We start from the raw sequence: 12,406 nt of genomic DNA on the forward strand, positions 1-12,406 counted from the left end.
GTGGCTCATCCTGGTGTTAGCATACCATACTTTCTGTTCTTTGAAACCGCTGCGGCCTTTGAAGGGTACCTTGGACGTTACGTCCTGTTCGCGTCATCGTATGACGACTTTGTCGAGGATCCGTTCGAATACCTGGTACATTACCAGCACGATATAGTTTCCATATTACAACAGCACCCAATACCTTTTAAATTTTATATACGTGTGAAAGTATTGATGGTAAAGCAAGTTGGCGATTCGATGAGCAGCCATTTTGCTTTTCTAAGTGCCGTGTCGCGTGAAATTCATCGTGTCGCGTGAAATTCATAGTCTCGCGGATATAATGGTTGCGTTAAATGAAATGATTAGCGAGTTAGCGCGCAACCTGGAAAATTATCAGGGTGAAGGTAGCGGTTACGTCTCCCGAGACGTATCCGAAATCGAATTGAACATAAGCGCGATTGAAAAAAAGAAGATTGGCTGCGATACTGTAATTCCCGCCGAATTGAAAAAAAAAAGAAGAACACTCACAAATGTAAAATGCCCAGACAATGAGTGTTTCACATATAATACTTTAGCGCTATTGCATCCTCAAAAAACATATGCAAACGAGTGCAAAACATATCGCAAGTATCTAGTGGATCTCGATTCGAATCCATTGGCACGAGTCAGATGGTGGCCCGACGGTCCGGTATCGTATTCAGAGTTTGCAGAATTTGAAGAACGGAATCAAATTGAAGTGTATGTGTACTCATATCAGGATGAGAGTATCCACACTTCCCGTGTTCCGCGTCTCGCATTTAACGATAAAGTGCAATTATTGGAATTTGATAATCACTTTTTTGGGATAAAGAATTTTAGTACATTGAATGGTAAGAAAAGTATATTTTTTTGTGAAAAGTGTACGAGGGGATTTAGAACACTGGAAAACCTAGTGTCACATAGAAGAGTGTGTAAGAATTTTGAGGAGCTTTTGTTGCAGTTCCCTGAGCCAGGTAAGAATGTTCTAAAATTTGACAAGTTTGGTCACATGTTTGTATTTCCATATATTATCGGACTCGATACAGAGTCTGTCCTCGATCCTAGTACGAACGTGAAAAGTGCTGTGCAGAAGCATGTTATGAGTTCCTTCTGCTGCATTCTAATCAGAAAATATGATTCGAAAATACTCGCAAATGAAAAATATTTAGGTCCCGATGCCGCTTCCAGGTGCGTCGACTGCCTGTTGCGTTTTCATAACAAGGTGGTCGATATCAGTCGTTGCCCTGCCCCATTAAACTCACAGACGAAGAAACTCATAAACATATCGCTGCAACGCACTGCGAGTATTGTGGTGTGTTATTTAGTGTTGCCAGGAAAAAGGTTCGTCATCACGATCACAGTCGTGAAAGCAATGTCAGCAACTTTTTGGCTAGCATTTGTAATGAATGTAACATCAGTTGCAGCAATCATGGCAAAATTCCCGTGCTCATCCACAACCTTCAGTACGACATCAGCTCCTTGTTGCATTGTTTCCATGCTTTGAAGTGGAAATGCCCGCCCAGGCTCATCGCGACGAGCTCGGAGAAGATTCGCAATTTTGAATATGGCAATCTCATATTCAGGGACACCACGCAATTTTTAAATAGTTCCCTTTCTTGCTTGGTGGATAGTTTGAAGGTGTCGGAAGGAATTGAGGCATTTAAGTGCCTACAACAAGTGTATGGTAATGACATTGCCCGTTTAACTAGGAAAGGTGTGTACCCATATTCCTGGATCAAAACCTTTCAAGTCTACAATGAAGAATGCCTACCGGCCATGGATGGTTTTTATGACGATTTGACTGGAACACACATCAGCGAAGACGACTATGCTTTCGCTCGGGAAACATATGACCATTTTGGTTGCAAGTCATTGAAAGATTATACAATGATCTATTTGGAATGTGATGTCCTGCTCCTTTTAGATGTTATGCAGCATTTTAGACAGCTTTCTATGAAGACATATGGATTGGAAGTGCTGCACTTTGTCAGTCTACCCAGATTCAGTTGGCAGGCTGCTCTCAAGTATACAAAGGCCGAGATCGAGCTGCTTACAGATGAAGATATGTATCGAACCATCGAGTCTTCTATTAGAGGTGGTATTTGTCAACAAGGATTGAGGTATGCTGCTGCCAATAACAAATATTGTGCAAACTTTGACCCGGAGAAACCGCAAAGTTACATCTCCTATTGGGATGCAAACAGTCTGTATGCTGGTTGCCAAACATTGCCATTGCCTATTGGAAGATTCGAGTGGGTGCCCGAATCTGAATTTTCGAGTTTGGACATCATTAACCATCCTCAGGATGCAGAGTATGGCTACATTTACGTGTGCGACCTCGTCTACCCACCGGAGCAACACCAGAAGACCAGGTATTTCCCACTGGCTCCAATGAAGCAAAAGGTTGACGAGAGTTGGTTGTCAGAGTATCAGTTGGCTCTAAAAGATCAATTGAATTACAAACCTGCAGCACAGGGTAAGTTACTTCTCACTTGTAATGATAAAACAGAGTATGTTGTACATTATCGTTTATTGAGTCTGTATTGTAAGTTAGGTATGCGGGTTAGCAAAATTCATAGAGTGTTGAAATTTCGTCAGGGTACGATCATTGGCCCGTACAATGAAATGAACATTCAGCGATGCATTGCAGCGCAAACGGACTTTGAGAAGCAGTTGTATAAAATCAATTCTAACTCTTTGTACGGCCGTTGTTTACTTTCCCCTAGGCGATTTAGATCAATTAAGATAGCATTCACCAAAGAAGAGGCCCAAAGATATAGCTCCTCAAACGACTGCATTCGATTTGAAATTTTGTCAGAGAATTGTGTGTTGTATGAGATGAAGAAAAGGAAGGTAAAGTGTAGCTTTCCATTACAGATTGGTTTTTGTATTTTAGATTATAGTAAGTTGGTAATGTATGAATTTGTCTATTGCACTCTCTTGGAAAAATTGAATTGCCCCATCACCATCATGTATTCGGATACCGATTCTATCATCGGTGTGTTCCATACGTCAGAGTATGAAGAGGAAATCAAAAAGATTGCAGATGATCACCTCGATCTTTCATCCAATCCCATTGATCATCCACTCTATAGCAATAAAAATAAAGGGGCATTGTTCCACTTCAAGGATGAGACTGGAGGTAGGATAATTGAAGAGGTGGTTGCTCTGAAAGCAAAAATGTATTCTATCCGATTGAGTGACGATAGTCAAATTGCTAGAGCAAAAGGTGCTAAGAAAAGTATTGCTCATAGGGAATTACATCACGATGTATATAAAGATGTTTTGTTTAATAGTGTGAAGGTAAGTCATCCACAAAGGACCATATGTAGTAAGCGCCAATGTATGTATACAGTGGAAACAACTAAGCTTGCACTCACGCCCCATGATGATAAGAGATACCTCTTTAATGCAATTGAGTCATACCCATATGGAAGCTGTGAAATTGGTAATGAGTAAGAATATTCTTTATTACGTGTATTGTGTTTCTTCTGTTACAGGTGGTGAAGGTTTTTCGGCTGGGTTTTTCTCCTTCACCTGATTGGCATCACAATTGGCACAACTCCCAGCACAATTGGCTTTAATAAATATATCTCAACTTGATTGGCATTAATAAATATATTTTCACTCGTACTTTTTTGTGTATGACCCTTTCTTAGCATGTCTCTGCATGTTATAAGCGCGCGGACAAGCCTCCGCACAGGCGCCGCGCCCTCCGCACACGCGACGGTGTTCCAGACGCTGTGGGGTTCGAACCAGACACCCATATAGCTAACTGGACCCCAATTTAATAGGACCCCACCTATTATTACTAACTTCATTGTCCTTTGTGAAGCACTTGACAACCTTTGGGGGAACGGCTGCTGTACGACTAACTTTGCCTCCTCCATCTCTACTCCACGACACAATTTGCAAACTGCTCCCAGCAAGAAAAGACTGTCACAACTTACATGCCTCTGAGCAAACTCTAAATACCGATCTGTTACGACAAAATGCAGGCAGACTATTCCATTTGCGCCAGCCGTACGCAATTTGTGACTCAATATGTCGTGTTCCATGACGCGTCCTTGTTAAAACACCATTGAAATTTTCAAAGGGAAAATTCGAATATGCAAAGAGACGCCGCCAGTTCTTCACACACAACACTAAATGTGTTACTAAGTGCATGTTGTATGCCATGCTTGCTGTGCCATAGAGCGCTTGGTACCGGCGTGCCCGCAATCTTGCCCGAAAGATGTTCAAAAATGCAAGCATTATCTCTTGTAAAAGACAGTGAAGAAATCAGTCGGAAAACCCTACATTTGTGGATAGTCGCTTTCTTTCGACCCTCACCCGTCCAGCGACGTGCGCCTAACGTCAACACAGCAAAGTTTACTGAACTCTCCATGGTGTTCGTCAATGGGTATCCGCACTGAAGCGAATCTGGCTTTCTTTCCCAGAGGAGGACTCCCTATAGGTCAGAGTGCGGAAAATCTATTAAGCTCCTTGAAATCTAACAGCTCCTCTGAACGGGTTAAAAATTAATCTTGTGTGGTTATGCTGAAGAAGCGTTGTCTCTGAAGCAAAACAGATGAATATTGTGATTCTCCTAGTCACCGAAACTTGCTTTCGAGTACGTCTTTCGCAGGGTAGGGGCGTAACAAAAGGTTACGCAAAGGTTGATTAGAAACAACAGCAACAATCTGTGACCAGACGACACATTGCAACATGGCGGACCGTATATTTCCGCATGCTCTCGACTTAATCATCTTCTAGAAATCACTTTAAAAGCGAGTCACAGATGTTCTCTTTTCTTGTTATTCTTTGTTTGCTGGGAATAGCAAGGCGCCGTAGCACAGGCTAACCTTTCCCTTCTTTTTTCCAGAACAACATTATTGTAAGATGATGATGTTACGAAACCACCCAGATGCTACGAACATCGAATTATGGTCGGAAGACGAACACATTGACGTCTGAGGGGTACGTAAGTGCACTGTCATCGTGATGTATCATTTTGTTGAATGTCTCCTGCGTGATCCAGACCAATATTAAAAGTCGTTAAACTCCGCTTGCTAAAATGTCAGCCAGCGTCGTATATAAACCCCGACAGACGTACGGGTGAAAAGACAGCCAAGCAGGAGATATCATGAGGATCACTCTCGTTTCATTCGTGGTTTTCATTGTCGTGGCTTCTTGTGGCGACTTCGCATTGTGAGTAGCCGGTCCCTCAGTGTGATAACAGCATAACAGTAGTTACGAAGGAACGATATTGTGTTCCATGATTAGGGTGTCGTTCTACCTTCTAAGATAACCACACGTTATAAACGAAATATCGAATCCTGCAGCATGTGCATGACGCCGACACGGTAACGTTTCGCACCGCTTCACAGTGTATAGAATTGGTCAAATTTATCTTCCCAAAACTGCTTACATATTATGTAAACGACTTCTAAATATCTGCATTGCTTCTGCTGCTTAGGAAGCCCCAGCGATAGTAACATTGCGACGATGTCAGCCAAGTCACACGAATGGATGCACGGCGCAGGCCAATTCCATCCGAGCTCGTCTGCTTCGCTTTCGCACCGCAATACACTAAGTTAAAAGCAGAGTTCGAGGTAACTCGTTACTAGTAACTAAGTTCCTTTTTTTTGGTAACTTGTAACTTAACTCGGTACTTTTGCGCCGTAGTAACTTCCAGAGGAACTCGTTCCTTTTTCAGGCAACTCAACTTTGCCAAAGTAACATAAGTTAAGTTCCAAGATACTTTTAACACGCTTTTCACTCACGTCCACATATTTTCTTGCTTTCTCTCTGGTTCCTTCATGACATTTTTTTGCCATCAAGCGGGACATTCAATCAACAACAGTATTTTATTCAGGAAGTAAGAACTGCTGCCATTGAAATGAAGCTGAACCATTGTGCGCCCACAGGGAGTAAGATGCGAAGCGTTCAAATAGACCTCTACCAGAGAAACGTCATCATGACATTGGTAGACAAACTGAAACCAAAACGAATCGGAAGAAGAGGTCTGGGTTCCACGAACGAGCACTTGTTCGCTGCCTATCGCTGCTGGAATACTTTTCTTTGGTCCAAAAATTGTTGTAAGAGGCTTATGATCCGTATACAAGGTAAACCGGCGACCCCATTGATACTGATGAAACTACTTCACTCCGTTCGATTTAGACGTATTTGTGCTCTGTAGACGACAACGTTTTCAATGCTTGCCCAATGGGTGAGTCCTTTCCTTTGGTGTTGTGAAGAATCACAGCTCGAAGACCAATTGAAGAAGCGTCAGCTGCGAGATAAATATGTTTATCTGTGTTATAGTGCATCATCAACTCTATCATGCAATCATTCTACTGATGTCAACTTCACCTTGAGACTGTCAAAGGCATTCACGTAGTCTTGTGACCAGGCCCAAGGTGGTGTTTTGCGCAGCAAGTTGTTTAGTGGAGCGCACCTATCAGCTAACCCAGGAATGAACTTGCCGTAATGCTGTATAATTCCCAAAAATGCTCTTAACTCAGAGACGTTCATCGGTGCAGGCATGTTCAAAAGTGCTTATTCTGCAACGGGTGCAGACCATATGCAGAAACGACATGTCCAAGATATTCTACATCATCCTGCATGAACGCACATTTCGCTTCGTTGAGGGCAAAACCGTAATCAGCCAACCTCTGGAAAACTGGGTCCGAATTCCGGAGATGGTATTCGGTCCTTCGCACTATAATATCATCGAGGTAACGAGGAACATGATCAAGGCCTGCAGTGACTTGTTCCATAGTCCGTTGTAATATTGCTAGGGCGGATGGTATTCCAAGTGGCATTCGGTTGAATTGGTACATCCCCTTGTGCGTATTCACCACCACAATCCTGTTGGCATCAACATCTAAGACCATTTGTAGGTATGCTTTGGATAAATCAAGCTTAGAGAATCGCTGACCGCCGTTTAGCTTTGCGAACAATTCCTCTGGCCGTGACAAAGGATACTGATCAATCTCTAGCTGTGGATTAACAGAAACGCTGAAGTCTCCACGTACACAAACCGCTCCATTAGGTTTAGGGACTACTTCGATTAGAGTTGTCCATTAGGACGTTTCACTTGGTATCGAAACCTCATTTGCTGAGGGCTGTTCAGGGTCCAGGATAAGAAAACGAAACACTTGGTCTGCCGCATACAGTGGTTAGTGTGTTGAGCTGCCATGTGAGAGAACTGCAGTTCGAGTCCTGCTTTGGTTAAAGAATAGGTGCCACTACCAATTGACAGGGGTAGTGGCACCCACAAATGGCTGCGCGAACACGAAACGGTGGCGCCATCTACTGAAGTTAGCATTGAACGCGCACCTTCGCAGACATGACTATTCGCTGGAAGCCTGACAAAACACTATGCCTCAGTGGCCTAGAGCGTCGGACTGCAGAGCGGCGGTTTCCGGGATCGAATTCCCGAGGTGACAAAAGTTTCATGCGTGACGTCAGATGGATAGTGGCGCCATCTATTGAACACAGTGCGAAGAGCAGGTGTGGCAGCCACAGTTGTGGCCATGGATGTGATGTCAGAGGATGCTCCCAGATAGTAGGGGACCGTAACTGTGACGTCAGAGATTGCTCCTTGATTGTGGGGGTGTTATCGGTGACGTCAGAGATCCCTTCCAGGTAGTGTTCTCGTAACTACTACGTAAGTGCTCAAACGTCGCCATGCTGGTACTAGACAGCTGTTTCGGCCGTATTGGGCAATCGTCAGTAGTACGCAGGTAGGCAACGTTTGAGCGGGTGGCGTCAGAAGGTTACGTAGCACGTGATTCCCCCCGTCAGGGTGTGTGAGTCACCACTGAAAGCCCAATGCGAAGCCAGTGGAGTATGTAAGGAAAAAAAGCCAGCACTTGCTAGCTGTGTTTCAGCCTTATTTGGCCGCCTTACTGGCTTATCTTCAGCAGCACGCAGGCATGGCGACGTTTGAGCACTTACCAACACACGCTATACGTGCAGCCAAAGAGCTCCGGCTTTTTTTTCCTTACATACTCCATTGGCTTTGCATTGGGCTTTCACTGGTGACTCACACACCCTGACGGGAGGAATCACGTGCTACATAACGTTTTGACGCCATCCGCTCAAACGTTGCCTGCCTGCATACTACTGATGATCGCCCAATAGGGCCGAAACAGCTCTCCAGTACTGGCACGGTAACGTTTGAGCACTTACCAACACATGCTATACGTGCAGCCAAAGAGCTCCGGCTTTTTTTCCTTACGTACACCACAGACTTTGCATTGGGTTTTCGGTGGCGACTCACACACCCTGACGGGAGGAATCACTTTCTACGTAACCTTCTGACGCTATCCGCTCAAACTTAGCCTTACAAAAGTTTCCAGAAGATAACTGCGGAAAGTGCCACAATCCTCAACCGAGTACGTCGCCTATTACAATTTTTTATCCCTTTAGGTGACACACCCTGTATATTACAGAAGGCTTCACTGTTGAATTTCTCTCAGTTTTATTGCAACGATAAAAAAACACTCGAAACACTCATTCTTCGCTGCTTGGAACAATCATTGTCCGCTTTCTCAGTACTTTCACAAAGCGTAGAAAATGCGCTCCAGGCATGTCACTCATATTCTTTGTACTGTTTTCTTTCCTTCCCAAAACGAGCAGTGGGTGCAACAGCTGTGACCGCGATGGATGCGACAGATATGATGTAAGTTATGTTTCGCTTGCTTTTCCCTTCTAGTAGCCACGTTAGTCAATTGCTGATCTGTTGTATCGCCACGTAAACCCACGAATCATTATATCAACCAATTGAGATCCCAGCGATTAGAATGGCCGTTTTTTGCATGTTGAATATGTTAGGATGGGCGCCGTCGACGACGTTGATTTTCGTTCGACAAAGTGTAGCTTTTCCCAACTGCACTTATTGTGCGAAGAGGACGATACGCGAGACAAGGAAGAAACACGACACACAGCAATATTCACAAACACAGTGAAGTTTAATTAAGGTCACACCACTATATGTTGGAAAACCTCCGAAGCGATGGAAAATAAATAAGAAGGTTTGCTTACGCAATTACCTCGTGTGGTTATATCAATTACATCATTGAGGAGTCTACGCCAACTAGCCCGTTTCTTGCACATAATAAATTCACCAGACATATGGCTTCTGTGATTGTTAAATTGGTGTTCACGGAGGCGTCATTCAGACACCGTCCCGTTGGTCTATATTAGACATAACACACTCATAGGCGATGCAATAAACAACGGGCTGGTTACAGGAGACAATCAGTTTGCGGTCATTTGCAGCACAGCCATGAAAAACAGAAGAAAACGGCGACAGCTTGCTTAAGTTAAAAACATTCGATGAAATAAGGTAAAAAACCGGCTGTTTGGTTGCTCATATAAAATATAAAAAAACCCTGCTGGGAAAAAACTTGAAAAACAGGACGACAAAAGGTACTGGCCAGTGCATCGTGTCGCTTTCCCCTGCACTGAGGTTTCTACCGAATGAAAAATAATAATAATAAACAAACATTGGAGAAAACAATGTTCATGCCAAGATGTTTTGCCACAACTACGGGATACAGTGCGGTTAGAGGGAATGGCCAATGGCCACAATGGCCACAAGCAACGAAGAACAAGTTCTTCGTTGCTTCCGTAGGGGTTACGGCTTTAAGAGGCCTCGGTTGTTCCGTCGGTAACGCTCTGGCTTGCCGAGCTCAAGACCAAGGGTTCACTCCTGGCCAGGGGCGTTGAGCGGTAAACATTGCTTCCAGCACCGTGTGTTGGAGATTTCCTGTGGTCGAGAGTACCCTGCCGCACGTGCAGCATGTCGCCACGTTAGGCTACTCGACACACTGATCGGCTTACGTGTAAAACTACCCCAATTATTTAGGGTCATGGCAACATCATTTCCCGAGCAACAAAAACACTCTGGAAGCAATGAGAATCTTCTTACACTTGCTTGATCGTCATCCTCTTCCCAGTCATGCACCAGCTTGTCAGCGGCCTTCTGCTCCTTTCAACGCACTTATCGTGGCGGCGCTGGTGTACAATGATGCTAACGAATCTACACGGTCATGTTCATGTAACAAAAAGTTGGTTACGCGGCTACTGGATGAACGAGACATGTGTTCATTTTGTTGCGCAGTAGGCACCAAGCTTCATTTCAAGGAACTGCAAAGTGATATATAACCACAACGTTTGAAGGCACCACCATGTAGAACTTGTCTAAATGATCACACAGACGAGCCAACACCTCTCACTTCTTCATATGTACTTTTCACACGAATTAATTTTGAACACTTTTAGAAACTGAAAGGAACTGACCCTCAACATTCGCAAAGTATAAAGCTGGAGTCGACCTCGGATTGGCGGACAGACATAACGAGATATTGAAATAGAACATAACGGATTTGAGACAGCTTACTAATTACCATTACACTTCTTTTAAGAACATGAGCAACTCTGGACGAGTTGGGTTTAAGCTGTTAACGGTTGAAACGGGGGGGGGGGGGGGGCGTTCCGTGCCTATGCAGAAATATCTGGGCGAGCTGCGCCATCTGTGGGATTTCTCTCTCTCCGCGTCTCTTTGTCGTCTGCTCGCTGTATCACTTCTGCTTGCAAAGCCTCGCATCTAAGTGATTTCCACGAGTATCTGGTTTCGTTTCTTGTGTTCCGGGATACACAGACCGTGCACCTTCGACAATGAGATGTGTATTGCACTCGCGGGAGACGCACGATTGTGCACGAACTCGCCTGATAGATTGACTACTTGCTTGCGCTCTCAATAGATGGCGCGCAAATCGCCCCACGGTTGGCACGTTTCTGGAGTCCGCATGCTTTGCTTAGCGCAGCATCTTTGAAACTCTATTCCTGAAAAAAAAACGCAATATATATATATATATATATATATATATAGCAGGACTATTACGTATGTAAAAACTCAAAGTTACAAGTGTTCAGAAAAGCTTCAGCTTCTACGGGATTGCCATTCACTTTACAGACTCTTTAACATGTGAACAATGCCTAGAGTGTTCACCACAAGGAATGCCAAGATTTACAAATTTAAGCTATAAATCTGGAACCTACACCGCACAAAGAATTATAGCGACATATTTTTTAACAAATTATCCCCACATTTCGCTAGCAGTTCAAGGACTGCTAATCGCTTAACGTCCCGTCGTATCAGCATGGAGACCTCTATGTTTTTTTTTTTTTTCGAGGACTTTTGCGCTGTGACTTACGGAGCTGTGGTTCAGTGAAGCGTCATGTGGCGTTCTATGCTTGCTCAAGTTTTGTAATTTGTTCGGAACGGACACAATACGACAAAAAAAGCTTGCTTTATTGTGAGTACTGTGACGAAACTCTGAGTATGTATGTTTTTTCTTTTTCGTGAGTATCCATTTTTTTTCTACCTGCATCGAGGCCTCCGGCTCACGATAAAGCTTCATGATTATGGGATTTATCATATCTGAGAATAGCCATAGATCACTGTTTCTCACCGCCGCACACCCAAGTGACATCCGCAAGGCTCACGATTACGTTGTCGTGAAACCGAAACCTGATGCCAGCATGTCGCTCGTTTTCGTTGTTTAGGCGAAAAAACAAACAAAAAAACAAACAAACGTCAAAGTGTACCAGGCTGTACATTCCAAGTGTAACGTATTGAAAGGGAAACGAGAAACACCCGGCGTACTACGTAATTAAACTCGAAATTTAATTTTTGCAATAAGAAGCTACAAGCCCCGGAGAAGAGCCATAATGTGCCTCTCACATTTTCCATGTCTTTTTCTGCGTAGACACAATTTCGGCAGAAACATTAAACAATACTACATTGCCGCCTGAACAGTACGAAAATTTTAGAGCAGCCTGTGTTCGCGCTGGCGTAGTTTCGTAAGGTTGTGCCCAGATGACGTTGTCTAAGACGTTCGAACCTTCCTTCTAACAGCATATCCAAGGTCATTCGTCGTGCATTCAAGACTGGTGCAAGCTGATCACCGAGGGCGGCAGCAAATGCTGCGTCAAGAAGTAGCAATAATGTGGACACGGTCGTGGACAAGAGTTCTTCAACGAAAGAGCCAACAGTGCTTCACGGAAAGCTTTTTCTATACCACCTCACAGAATATAGCTGAATGTCGAAAACCAAGAAATAATAAACATAGACTGATATATCTAGTTGGATCAATGAATGTCTCAAAGACTGTAATTGGGTTATTACTTTGACCCATCCAGTTCTCTTGTTAGCATCTTTCCCGGGCCCTGAATCACACAATAACTATAGTATATGACGTAAAAATAAGAAATTTGCATTACCATAATGATATTTTTCGTCATACAAATTCAGTTGGAAAAATGCAGAATGCAGATTTAAATAAAGTTGCAGACTACTGTTAACACTGTATTTTGTTACAACAGTTTATTTTATCGTCATCATTTTCAT

General features: G+C 43.7%; 1 long non-coding RNA gene across 1 annotated transcript; it reads left to right on the forward strand.

The window, feature by feature from the left end:
* Positions 1 to 4,888: 4,888 nt before the first annotated feature.
* LOC135365895 (uncharacterized) lies at positions 4,889 to 12,137 on the forward strand. Its single transcript, XR_010413991.1, has 3 exons — positions 4,889 to 5,190; positions 8,629 to 8,671; positions 11,915 to 12,137. It is a non-coding gene; the product is annotated as an uncharacterized LOC135365895 (long non-coding RNA).
* The last annotated feature ends 269 nt before the right edge of the window (positions 12,138 to 12,406 follow it).

Source organism: Ornithodoros turicata, chromosome 8, assembly GCF_037126465.1.
Source record: "Ornithodoros turicata isolate Travis chromosome 8, ASM3712646v1, whole genome shotgun sequence".
Lineage (NCBI taxonomy): Eukaryota > Metazoa > Arthropoda > Arachnida > Ixodida > Argasidae > Ornithodoros > Ornithodoros turicata.